Raw genomic sequence first — 12,277 nt, 5'->3', positions numbered from 1 at the left:
TATGGGTGCCAACGGCTTCTAGCATCAGACCTGCCACTGCCTCCGTTTCCCACCTTCCTCCACCAAGGACACTGCTACAAACTGCTTTCAAATTACTCTCCCCTTCTGCGGGCTGAGTTATTAACCTCAACCAGCGGTTCAGCTTTAGCTAGAATCTCTCAGGCTCCCTCTCCCAGCTCAGCACTCCATTATGCCCCACCCCCACCCCCCCGCAGGCTGAGCAGCCCCTCTATGGGCCTTGCTCCTGCTCCTCATTGCAGGTAGCTCCAGCCAGGCCTTTCCCTGTTGCTGGCAGGGAGAGCTTCTTCCCCAGGCCGCCAGGACCCTGGGGCGCCTCGGCATCTCCTGCAAGTGCCCTACTGGATGTCTTTTCTCAGCCGCCCCAAGCCCTCCGCCAGATGCTGGGCCCCTCCAGAGATTTCACCCATTGGCCTTTCCCAGCCCCTAGGCTCCCTCTCTCCCACATAACCGGCTGCCTCTTATTGGAAGCCCCGCTCCCAGGCTACCATGATTCTTCAAGGTGCTGCTGAGGCAGTGTTCGGGCTACTCAGCAGGTAACAGGACTGAGCTTTAGATAGGAGCCGCTCACAGTGGCAGATCACTGAGCTATTAATCCAATTCCCTATTACTGCACAACAGATACACAAAGGTTAGAGGGACCTCTCTGGTTGCTTTTACCTGAGTCATGGGGGCTCTAGGAACAGCTTCAGGGACCACCTTTCGTCTGGTTTTGTACAGAACCTAGCCCAATAATAATACCTGGCTCTCAGTAGATCTCAAAGTGCTTTACAAAGGAGGTCAATGTCAGCACCCTCATTTGGAGAAACTGAGGCACCCAGCAGACCAGTGGCAGAGCTGAGAATAGTCCTGAGGTCTCCTGAGTCCCAGTCCTGGGTCATGCTACAGCAATACAAATAGTAAATAATAATAATAACACAATGAAAACAAAGGCAGCTATAATGCCACTGTTCTGGAGGCTAGAGTACGAGAATCGGAGCAGAAGGGATAGTACCTAAAGCAGAGATGTTCAGAAGGGACAGGGAAATGGACTAGCCAGAACAGATTGCACAGAAAGTAAATGAACTCAGAAAAACCTCAAAAACAAATTCATTCCCTTTTCACACTTCTGAAAATAGCCGAATTACACCCCACAGAAAAACTCCAACACAAGCCAGGTCATGGCTCTTTGCTCAAACACCAGGTTGGCTCTGAGGTGAAAATGAGTCCATTTCTACCCAGAATTGAGCCCTACTGCATTTTTTGGGCAACATATGTGAAATTGTCAACACTTCTTAGGCCTGTGGAGAAAAAAACTCAGCTTGTATGGAAAAGACACGCATAGTTCAACATTCCAAATGTTTTCACCGTGAAAATAGCCATAAGTTTCACCACACAGGACAATTTCTGGTCTGTAAAATGGCCTGGAATTAAATGAGGACTCTTTCCAGGAGACACCACTTTCACATAGCTGTAAGAAATGCCATCAGAGCGTCGCTGTACAGGAACAGAATTTAGCAGCCTGGGTGAATTTCCCTCTGTCCAGCGAGCACGCAAGGCTTATGTTCTATCCTGAGGGCGTCAGTGGCCTTTAGCGCTTGTGCTGACCTTCTGCATGGTGGCAGAGTAACCCTTGCAAAGGCAACTGGGGCTTAAGCAATAAGACTCAGTTGATTACATTGAGGTTTGGAGCAGACCCTCTCCCACCAGCCTGCACACCTCTCTGACTGACAGTCAGGGCAGTTCTTGCTGGGCTGGAAAACATCCTGTCTGAGAGCGTTGGACCTCAGTAAGGCCTTTCCTGGAATGATCAAACCCGGAGCTGTGGTGAACGTGCATCAGGCTGGCATCAGGCAGTGCTAGGCCAGTACCCAACACTAGGTCTCGGCCAATTTTGCTTATTATTCATGGAACAACGGCTTCCCTGGGCTCTCTGTACAGCTCAACAGGAGATCAAGGATTCGAAGACAGAATGTTCCAGAGCAGACATCATCTGTGGCTCTTGTTTAAGATTTCGGAGGGGCACTGGCTCTGACTTTGCCAGCAGTGCTATTTGTAGAGTGTATTTCATAATGAACGTTCACTTTGGTGTCTTCTCACCCTGTGACCCAAACACCAGTCAAAGTCCTCACCAGCTGGGTTTGTTGGAGATTACTGGACTGAATATTTGGTAGAAAAGACCGACTGACTCATCAATCCCGGCTGGTGTGAATGACAGCGATGAGCCCTTAAACTTTCGTTCATGGTATCACGAGACTCCCATATTAACAAAAGCTCTATCACATGGAGTTAAAAGCACAATATTAACTCTGTATATATGCTAGTGTGTTCTGTTGAACAGGCTATTGTGCACGTGTCACAGCTGCCTTTTGCTGGACAGAATACAGGCTACTCAACCATGTGTCAGATGCCCTATACTGCTTGCAATTACTAGAGATTCTCCTTTAGCTCAAGTATTTGAGGCCAGTGCTCTTGGAATAGGAGGATCTGAGCTATTTTCCCATTGCTGTCATGAAGTTCGAGAGGCCAAGTGGTGACACTCAGTGGTTGTCTGGGTGACTATGGATTTTATTAGGGTACTTATGTAGCACTCGCTGCATTCCAGTGGATCGCAAAGCCCTTCCCAGGCTACAGTCTGCTGCACACCACTGAAAGCAGCCACTCCCTCAATGAAGAGCAGCAGTCAAAGAGCACATTCAGGCAGAAGAGCAGATCTTGACCAATGACAGCAGGGCAAAGGCCTTGTCTTTCAGGAAGTGTCGTGGGATCTTTCATGTCGATGCTGAGCAGCCAGGATCCCTACGCAGTGAGCTCCTTGGAGCTCAGTGGGCTCCAATTCTCTTCCCATTGTTGCCAACTCTTGCAATGTTATCGCAAATCTTGTGACATTTGGTGTTTCTCTTAAAGTTCCAGCTTCTCGAATCCTGCAATTAGGTGGGAATCTCAGTTGTCATACAAAAAATAAGATTCTAGCCTTGCTGGTTGCAGAGAAAAGGAACCAAATGCATCTGAGAGGCTCAGAAACCAAAGGACATAAGACGAATCCAACATTTATTACTTTTAAAATCTTATGATTTGGAGGGGCTTAAATCCTGATGTTTGATGAAGGGGCTGGCCCTACTGCTCGGCCCTGGGAGGGGTGATGCAGGAAGAACTGCACTGATGTTGCACCAGTGCAAGTGGAAAATGAGATCCGAGTGTATTGACTGTGCGGGGATGAAGGACTGTGTCAAACCTGCTGGGATTTGAATCTGGGGCTGGACCTTGTGCTGCATGTCTGGGAAGCCGGAATCCATGCAGGAAATGTGATCTTGAAAGGCCAGTAAGTGATTGTGTTCCCAGTCCTCCCACCCACTAAAGCCTGTGGGTTTAGGACCATCTCTTCTGCCCCCAGGGGTCCCCCAGCTTGGAGAGACATGTTTTCAAGAGTACCTGTGTTACTAGGGTTGGTCACCATCAGCAGAATCAAAGCTGGGGCCTCTGGTTCTAACAGCATGGGCCTCTACTGCCTGAGCTAAAGGGCCCACTTCTGTTAGCCAAGGCTGTTCCAGGCTCATCAGCCCCACTGCGGCCCTGCCACCCCAAAATAGGACTAAGTGCCATCCTGTGTGAGTGCGGGTTACACTTGCTAATTCCGAGTGCCTCTGGTGGGCTCCCACCTGGATACAAGCCAGGATGTCAGGAGCCCTGAGCATCTGCAACACCCAGGGCCTTCAGCGGGCTCCTCAGAAAGTTTTGGCCAGAGAGCATGGTGGCAGCTAGGAGCAGCACAGGCCTGGCGCGCCCTCTGGTGGCTGCAATAGCAATCAGCGTGATGGTAAACATAACACTCCTGTAAAGGCCAGTTCCTATAGAACAGTGGTTCTCAACCAAGGGAGTGTGTATCCCTGGGGGTCTTCAGAGGTCTTCCAGGGAGTACATCAGCTCATCTAGGTATTTGCCTAGTTTTACAACAGGCTACAGGAAAAGCACTAGCCAAGTCAGCACAAACTGAAATTCCATACAGACAATGACTTGTTGATACTGCTCTGTATACTATACCGGGGTAGGCAACCTATGGCACGCGTGCTGAAGGCGGCATGCGAGTTGATTTTCAGTGGTACTCACACTGCCCGGGTCCTGGCCACCGGTCCCGGGGGCTCTGCATTTTAATTTAATTTTAGATGAAGCTTCTAAAACATTTTAAAAACCTTATTTACTTTACATACAACAATAGTTTAGTTATATATTATAGACTTATAGAAAGAGACCTCACCCCCTCCCACACCCAAACTCCCTCCGAGAGCCCACACCCCCTCACCCACCCCCACCCCAACCCCCTTGCCCCAGCCCACAGCCCGACCCCTCACCTTCTCCCGCACCCAAACTCCCTCCCAGAGCCCACACCTCCTCCTGCACCCCAACCCCCTGCCCCATCCCTGAGCCCCCTCCTGCTCTCTGAACCCCTCGGCCCAAGAGCCTGCACCCTCTCCCGCACGCCAACCACCTGCCCCAGCCCATCGTAAGTGAGTGAGGGTGATGGAGAGCGAGCAACAGAGGGGGGGGGCTGGACTGAGTGGGGGGGTGGGAGCTTGGAGAAGGGGCAGGGTAGGGGCATTGGCTTGGGGAAGGGGCAGGGCAGGGGGACAGGGCAATGGTGTCTGGGTTTGTGCGATTATACAGTTGGCAACCCTACTCCAGACCCTTCCCGCTTCCCTCCCTGGGCCCCAGGTCCACCAGCAAGCACAGCAGGAAGGGTTTAGAGCCGGACTCTTCTCAAGTGGCCCCAGGCCCAGTGTCCAGAGTCCTCTTGGGACCCAAATTGGGAGCAAGTCCCATGGCAGGCCTATGCAGTCACAGCAGGTTCAGTGCCCATCATACTGTATCTTACCTGTAATGGATTTTTCTCTAGATTGAAAACAGGTTAGACCTGGCATCAGTATCATGATGCTCACCAACCACGTGGGTCTCAGTGGGAACTGCAGGTGCTGGGCACCTCTTAGGACCAAGGCCTTTAGTGTACATGCAAACAAATGCTCTATTTGGGGTTGATTTGCTGGCATGTGATTAATCTACAAGGTTTATCTCCATAGGCCTCACTTGTCTGAACCCTACTGTGCAGCCATCAGAGCCAGGACAGGCTGCCCTGTGTTTCCTGGGAGGAGTGGGAAGGGCCAACCTGTTGCTACATCCCCAGTGACAGGGTGAATCCTGGTTACTATGGCAACACTGGGGAATCTGAGCATGCTAAAGCCAGTGACTCTAATAACCACATCCCTTGCAGCCTCTGGCCAGCTGGACTTCAGCTAGGTCTTTGCCTGTTGTGGGAGCAGCTAGGGACCCCAAATTCAGTCCCCAGACAGCCCTATCCAAGGGCATCATTGCCTGTGGACAGCATCGGTTTCTATCTAAAACCATGCACGTCTACTACTGGAGCTAAAGAGGCAGTGAGCCCAGAGGCAGTGGTGGACTTACAGACCTGCCTATAGGCTCCAGAGGGGGCAGAGCCACACAATTAGTTCTGTTACGCACATGTCCTGTCCCTGCTGTTAACGTTACTCCAACCCACCATGTCAACATCTCCTCCTCTTCCCATCCTCTCACACCTTGTGGAAACTCAAACTCCTACATGCTCCCCACTGCATACCTGAGGCCTGCATGCCTCGTGTCCTCCCCTGACCAGCCCCTGCCTGGCTGCTATACTTCTTTCTGCGTGGCTTCCCCAGGCATCTACTCGCTTCCCAGTTTTGAAAACACTACATCACACACACACACACACACACACACACCGTGTGAAGTTCAGGTGCTAATACAATTCACGTGACCTGTCGCTTTGTCCCTACCTCGTCAGGCATTAACTGTCTCTTCGCGCTTTGGCCTCATCTAGACTGTTAACTGTTCTGGGCAAAAGCGCCATTGCTGTAAAACACCCTACCTAATCCTGGCACTGCACCCACCAAATGGTGACTCGTGGTGCCCTTGGAAATATTCCAGTCCACATGTAGCCTAGGGTCCTGCTCCCTTTCTTCATTGAGTATGGTATGACCTTGGATGGTGAGACTGGCAAAGGCTCTGTACACCATATAAGCCTCACTCCAGCTGAGGACCCCTCATCTCCAGACTTAAGTGCTGTCACCTGCCTTTCAGTGACAGCACAGTGCACTCCAGACAGCCAGTGCTCCCTCATGGTCTCTCAGGCTGTGACTCTACCCCCCCCGCACCCCCCCGATCCTGGACTCGGTGCATCTGGCCAATGGGCACGGTGCTGGCTCTGTCCCTGTGGGGCAGAACAACGCCTTTGTGCTGTTCCAGTTCCCACTCTCTGCCTGGACACCACTTTCCAGGTAAGAGGCGGAATTGATCCTGGATTCCAAGACCTGGAGGCACCAAGGTGATCATCTAGTCTGAGCTGTCTAACACAGGCCAGAGTCATTGGATCATGTTAGATTATATTAAAAGCCTGGGGGTATTTACACTTTATCTTCCTCTTTTGCTCTCTGCAGGGTCTTTGTATGTGTCTGTGACATTAGGAATGTCTTCACTGGGCTCACAGAAATTAGAGTTGGAAAAGGCATTATCTGTTATCCTGTTCAGTGAAGGATTTTCCTCAGTGTATTCAGGGAGATTTTTCCAGTTCACTCTTAAATGATTCAGGAGCCAGGGGTTTCACCATTGTTCTTTGAGATAAGTCCACATTCTGATAAATGTCCTTGAGACTCAGACTGTTTAGATATTCAGTCTAAAGTTTGCTTTGTGGCTACCTTCAACTCATGGAAATGAAGAAGAATATGGAGAACCCAGCTTTTACTCTGTCCTTTCTTGTACAGATCTCCATTGGCTTGGGAGTCTTCCCTGTGTTGGGACCTGAAGATTAGTAACACTACTACTATTTCTTTGCTATGAAATGTGTATTAACGCGCACAGTCTCAATCCCTTCCCCAAGGAGCTCGGCCTGCACAAGACAGGACCCAGGGACAGTTCCACAGAGGGGATGGTTCTGGGAGACTCTGTGAAGGAGGTGGGCTAGAGGGAGGGATCTGAAGAGGGAGGGCATTTGACAGATTATCACAGGGAGAGTGTTGCAGGCATTGAGGATAGTGTGACAAGAAGCACAATGCCCAGAGCCGGAGGATACATGGCCTGGGAGAAGTGTATCTTATTTAATATACCTCTCAAACACCTTGACTGAAAGCAAAGCTGTCTCCAGGAGGTGAGGGTAATTTAGATTGGTTGCTCCTTAAGAGGAAAGCACACTGACTTCATTAGCTCTGTAATTAAGCCCTTTAGGATTAAAGACTGTAAATAACTGGATGTGGCCTTAATTCCACTGCAGACTGAAGGGGAAGATTTGCTTAATGTCCTCTTACATATAGCAGGGGTGTCCATTTAACATGCCAGCATATCATGGCTGAGATCTCTGAGCCTCCCCATTGGTGGCCGGACACTAGAGCAAAAAGAGCCAGTTAAATCCCTGATTGGATGGCTTGTGTCCTACAGGCTGTCCTTGAGCTTCTCAGGACATGCAGGAACCAGGTGAGCTAGAAGGGGGCTTCTCCTGGGCTCAAGCTGATTTCCTGTGCTAGAACTGTCTCAGCTGGAGGTCATTCCCTGGGTGTCTTCAGACAGAGCAGTCATCAGTTGGCCCGTTATTAATTTGCCCATACTCTATAACTGTGCCTGTAGAGTTCCAGTACAGTGTCAGATTAAAAAACGGCATTGTACCCATTACATTAACAAATGTATCAGTTTCCTGTGCTCTGTCCATCCCTGCAGGACAAAGTTGTCTCTACAGAGGTGTCCCGACAGTTTGTCATCTAAATTTGTACTATCTAGATTGAATAAAAGCTCATATTGCTTTAAAATGTTTCTGGGGGAGACTGCCGAGCCAAATGGCTCAACCTTAATATTGCGGATTGCATGACAGTTAACTTTTGCTGTTAATATTCACTGATAGTTTTCACCCGCTTTCAGTTCTGTAGTGGCTCTTCCATGTAATGATCACTTCTCTCCACTAGATGGCTCTGTTCTAGGTATCTTAAGTAGCCTGGCTCCTGACACCAAACTTGTAATATCCAATTTTAGTCATCCGCCACCAGCTTAGCCATTGCAACCCTGCTTTATGATGAACCTATGTTGTTAAGGACACAGAATATCAGCTGATTTGATTTGGGACCAGATCTCACATGGTGCTGAGCTGTTCCTGTGATGGGGCTGCAGGTCTTCTGGTCCCGCTGCAGGACTTGTGGGACTTGGGGGCAGGAGATGCTCTGTAGCTGTCAGGGCCAGCCCTCGGTTTGTAAACCCTGACTTGCTTTGGTACAACAGGCAGTTCTACCCCTCTCCCCTCATTGGCCTCTCCTTAAAGCCTCAGGGCCCACACCAGTTCCTACTGCCATCTGTGGGAGCAGGATTGAGCCCATGTTCAGGGACTTTCTCTCCTTCCTCCATTCCCACTTCCCAATTGCCTTAACTGTAAACTTAGCATCTCCTCCAGTGTTTTCTATGCCTGCAAACTCCCTGTCAACGCTGCTGCAGCATTTCTCGTGCACACCCCTGGCATGTCTCCACCTCTGCTGCCGTCCTCCACTCTGGCATTCTCTCCTCTCACTCGGACTACTGCAGTTCACCACTGCTCTCCAAATGGGGCAGGCACCGGGAGGGCCTCAGCCTGTGCCAGGGATTAGGGGTCATAGAAGAATAATGGGGATGGAGACAGTTGCTTGACCCCTCCCCCCAGCCGACCCTCCCAATGCAGCTCTGCAGCTGAGGCTGTGTCTAAAGCAGACAGTGGTCCTTGAAAAATCACCGGCCCTCTCTCCTCAATCTCCCAATAGTCCCTATGCTAACTGATCACAGAAGCAGCTCATGTTTACAGTGTTGCAGGGTAAGATGCCAGCTTCTTTCCTCAATTGCCATGCTATAGAGCTAATCTGCAGGAGTAGGTGTAAGTAACCTGGCTCCACAGAGCCACCAAAGGATGCAGCCATCCCAAGCAGCATGTAGCCTTCTAGCCTGTGGGGAACAGAGAAGGGCAGCCACAAAACCTGACAGGGACAAAAAGAAGAAGGGGAAAAAAAGACAGAATGAGAGAAAGCAGATGCAGGGGGGGAGGTAGCATCTGTCCGCCACATGGTGGGAGAGGACATAATGCGGGGGGGGGAGGTTGCCAATCTGTTAATCTATTGCAAGAGAAAGAGGATGCACTAGAAAGAAGTTGAGTGCCAACACCTTCCTTCAAGACCCATCCCAGCCTTTGGGGTTCCCGCAGATGTGGGATGCTACTGATTGCCTTCTGACACAAATACAGAAAAGCTACTGTGGGAATGTTAACTGGGAATGTTCTGATTTTTGTACAGTTAAAGTCTCAGCATGGCACTAACGTAGCCTTGAGTGTGTCATTATACAAACGTAGTAAGATGCAGGGGTTTGAATAATCAGCTCCTCGGCCTTTAGCTTTCAGCCACGGTGAAATCAGAAACCATTTCAGGTCAGCACAAAAATCCAGCTGCAGTTTATCTGCTACTGGATTCTGTGAAAACTTATAATTAACAAAATGTTCGCCACAGGGAGGTGCATCAACAAACACAAGGAAGTGCCAAGCCCACTGCTGACAAAACTTCCATTGACTTCTCTGGGAATTCTGCCTGCCTAGGGTTGAGCAGCAGCAGCTAGACCAGATGCAAACAAATATGGTTAAGTTTTATGTACAGAATGTACATGACGCCTAAGAGGAGGCACAGAATATATGAGCCCCATGCCAGCGCCTGTGCAAAACAGCCCTTTCTACCATGTAAAATGAGAATACGGAAAGATGCGCATCTCATGGAGTAGTGTAGCTGACCTAGTAAAATTGGATGAATGCTTAGAGTGTGCATGCCCCACAAATTGTGTTCAGTAGCCTGTCTGGTTTGGATCTTGACAAATAGATATGAAAAAGAAAAAGCTAAACAAGTCCTATCAGCTGCTAGGAGGTGCCATTGGAACCAGGGAAAGCACCTTCTGAATAACAGATTTAAGAGACAGCCTGGAGAAACTATCACCTCTATGCCTTGGGGAACTCCAGGATTGTTTGACAAAAATACGGGGATGCATCTATAGATACAATCTAAGCACCACTTGCCCATCTTGTGGTGAGAGAAATGGAGCAGCCATCAGGAGCAGCATGCAAGCCCGCAGTATATTCTGTCCAAGTTCTGACTCATGAGCTGTAATACCCTTTTCAGTGCCATATTTTATTAGTTAAGTAAAAATCAATACAAATGCATTTTTAAAAGCCCACCTAAACTATCATGTCAGCTAGAAAGAGGACTCCTGCTATGCGATCACTTGCTTGGCAAAGGACCAAGACTGGGTTTCTGTGCCCAGCATGAATGGACTCTAGGTGCAAGCCCCTGGCAGGAAAAGAACCAGAAGTTGAATGGAAGAAGAACAAAAACCAGCTGAAACTGACGGGCTTCAGGCACTGAATTTAATTTCAATTTTCCTGAGGTGCTAGTAAAGCCAGTGCCACGTCTCTCCCAGAAGAGGGAGCCTTTGTCTTTTCACACCGCTAGAACCAACCAAAACGGACTATTTGCTCTGGGGATTCAGCCAGGTGCACACAGACACTTGGGGCTTTATCCTGGGAGGTGCTGAGCTGAGTAGTGTCAACTCCTGCTTGCTGAGGGCACTTAGCTCCTTGCAGGATTGAGCTTTTAGTAACTGCCAAAAGCAAGTGAAATCTCCAAAGAAGAAAATTTGTTCTGCTGGTTTTATTTACACCAGTCAGGAGCAGCTTGTGTGAGAAAGTAGCTGTTCTCATGGGAACGATTGCTAACTGAGCACTGAAGCCATCAAAAACCTCAGAGTGCAGGTTCCATTCCACCATGCTGCAGAGCCAAAACACGGACAAAGGCTGGCCCATGCCAATGCAAAAGCCCTTCATCTGGAGCCGTAATCCTTGCACAAGTGTAAACTTCTTTCCTCTTGATGAGCACAGTTCAGGGCTCCACTGCACCTGTGTATATAGATTGTCCTACTCCCAGCAATACACGCACACACATCTGTGAACATATCAAAAGCTCCTTCACATCTGTGTGAGCAGAACTAGGGTCCCACTTCACCCATATGCACTTCTGTGATTTGCAAATACTCCAGAAACAATTTCCCGGTCTGGTGAGACCTTATTCCGTGGCTATGAGACAGCTTTTGTGAGAGCTGGTGTTCCATACCAAAGGGACACTTAACATTGAAATAATACGCTCTTCTCTGGCATAGAAGTGCCTTTAAATATTTTGAGGCATTTTGATTGAGCAAATATTTGTGTTCCAGCAGAGTCAGGTGCCTGTTCCTTCTGGCCTTCACTGGGAGGAAGTCCTTGTCACTGCAGAGGTCACAGTGGTGGCTTTTTAATGGGGATCCCAACCCAGACTGACAGATCCTGGATGTAATGTTTTTAACCTGTCAAGAACTATCTTTTTTTTCCTTCTGCAGTTTATTTTTATTAACAAGATGCAAAATATGCCCAGAAGGAGACTTAGGAAGAAATAAAATGTGCAGGCCACTCCACAAAAAAGTGCACCAGGAGCCTGGCTAGGAGCCCAAGGCCAGTTGATGGAAATCTGGTGAGAGTTGGAAGCCTCAGTGCCTTAGAGTTAGGACAGCTAGTCACTATTTGTGTCTGAGCAGGGACACTGAGTTCTAAGCCTTGCTCTGCCACTGCCTTGCTCTGTGGCCTTGGGCAGGTTCCTGCACTTTGCTCTGCCTCACAAACTACCCTTCTCCCATGGGTGTGGTGGGATTAACAGTGGATGTTTGTGAAGCGCTATATTATCATTACTTAGGAACATTAAAGCCAACGAAATGTACCTTTCCCAGTCTGCTTGACTTGTTCCTGTCACATAGGTGAATAACTGAACCCCTGATAAACTGGAGAGTCTAGTTCATGGAGAACTGTAATCCCAGCTACCCTTTTGCTGCATTTGTTGTCTTAGCCTCTGTTTGTAAACAGTCGCAGGGCCTGTCTCTCAGATTGTTCTCTGGAGCCAAATATTCATTTGATGTTTAACAGGATGTGTGTGTTAATTAATTAATTTATTTTACTCAGGGTAGGAAATTGCTGCCAATGTTCTTTGAAGAGTCATGCACACTGTGTCTCTCCTCGCATAAACACTCAGGCAGCTTTGGTTAACGTGTTTATTTTTTTTAACAATGCATAAATGTTAACCTGGCTATCTCACAGAGGAAGGGCTATGCCAGCTCCTTTAGACATGACCTTGACATTTTAAAACCAATTCAGTGTTTATACAGAGGAGATGCAGTT

General features: G+C 48.9%; 1 protein-coding gene across 2 annotated transcripts in view; it reads left to right on the top strand.

Annotated features, from left to right (window-relative positions):
* Window positions 1-2,646, top strand: part of LOC102936002 (acyl-CoA desaturase) — a 40,423-nt gene extending 37,777 nt beyond the window's left edge. For both annotated transcript variants that reach the window (XM_027829767.3, XM_043551909.1), the window contains exon 8: window positions 2,632-2,646. The gene's annotated coding sequence lies outside the window, so the exon portion shown is untranslated. The remainder of the gene's footprint in view (window positions 1-2,631) is intronic.
* Window positions 2,647-12,277: the final 9,631 nt, after the last annotated feature.

The sequence above is a fragment of the Chelonia mydas genome, chromosome 7 (genome assembly GCF_015237465.2).
Source record: "Chelonia mydas isolate rCheMyd1 chromosome 7, rCheMyd1.pri.v2, whole genome shotgun sequence".
NCBI classification, from domain to species: domain Eukaryota; kingdom Metazoa; phylum Chordata; order Testudines; family Cheloniidae; genus Chelonia; species Chelonia mydas.
Note: the sequence above shows the minus strand (reverse complement) of the source record. Positions and strands in the feature narration are given on the sequence as shown.